We start from the raw sequence: 1,149 nt of genomic DNA, 5'->3' as shown, positions 1-1,149 counted from the left end.
TTTTTTTTTTTGCAATTTTATAACTTAATGTGATGTATTTGATGATCAGCAATTAGTTCTCATGCACATTGACTGTAGATTTTTGAAAGTGGTAACAGGTACACAGGTAACCAACGAATAGAGCTTATGTGCTGAATCTTCATCCTCATTACATTTTCTGGACAACTGCACTCGGATTCGGTACGGGACATTCCTTTTATTTATTTATTTTTTAAGACGGGGTTTCACCATGTTGGTCAGGCTGGTCTTGAACTCCCAACCTCAGGTGATCCTCCCGCCTTGGCCTCCAAAGTCCTTGGATTACAGGCGTGAGCCAGCACACCCGGCCCAGTACAGGACATTCCTTATTCCTTTGCCCAGACAGCTTTGCTGAGCCTGGTGTCAATGTACACACCTGGACTTCCCATCTCCTTCACGGCACTTTTCTGAATCTCTCTGAGTGCCCGAGGGGCACGCTTCTTGAAGCCCACTCCATGGCTGCGCTTGTGAATGTTGGTGGCGTGTTCTCGGGTCACCACGTTGGTGATGGCAGAACGGCCCTTTTCCTTCCCACCACCCTTCTTTGTGGGAGCCATTCTGCCTAGTCCAAGTTGGAAAGTACTTTGTCAGCTCTCATCCGGGACACTGATCCTGAATAAGATCCTCTCCTCAACATTCACAAGAGAGTGTTTGAGAAAGAATTAAAGCAAGTGTCAGTTGCATACGCTCAAGACGGACATTACAGTCTGTAATCCTAGCCCTGTGGGTCTCAGAGCATGGCCCCTGGCCAGACTCGGCAGCCTCCCCTTCCCAGACCTCCTGACTCAGGACCTCCAGGGCACCGACCCAGGAATCTGCTTTCGCCACCTCTCCAGGTGATCCTGATGCATGGTTAAGTTTAAGAACCATTACGGGCCAGGCGCGGTGGCTCACGCCTGTAATCCAAGCACCTTGGAGGCCAAGGCGGGTGGATCACCTGAGGTTGGGAGCTCAAGACAGCCTGACCAACATGGTGAAATCCCGTCTTTTCTAAAAATGCAAAATTAGCCAGGCATGGTGGTGCATGCCTGTAATGCCAGCTACTCAGGAGGCTGAGGCAGGAGAATCGCTTGAACCCGGGAGGCGGAGGTTGCGGTGAGCCGAGATCGCGCCATTGCACTCCAGCCTGGG

General features: G+C 51.0%; 1 pseudogene; it reads right to left on the bottom strand.

The window, feature by feature from the left end:
- Window positions 1-12: 12 nt before the first annotated feature.
- On the bottom strand, window positions 13-913 carry LOC119469237 (annotated as a pseudogene).
- Between the last annotated feature and the right edge of the window lie 236 nt (window positions 914-1,149).

Source organism: Cebus imitator, unplaced genomic scaffold (genome assembly GCF_001604975.1).
Source record: "Cebus imitator isolate Cc_AM_T3 unplaced genomic scaffold, Cebus_imitator-1.0 Scaffold607, whole genome shotgun sequence".
Classification (NCBI taxonomy): Eukaryota; Metazoa; Chordata; class Mammalia; order Primates; family Cebidae; genus Cebus; species Cebus imitator.
The sequence above is the reverse complement of the archived record's forward strand: the minus strand, read 5'-3'. Positions and strand labels throughout refer to the sequence as shown.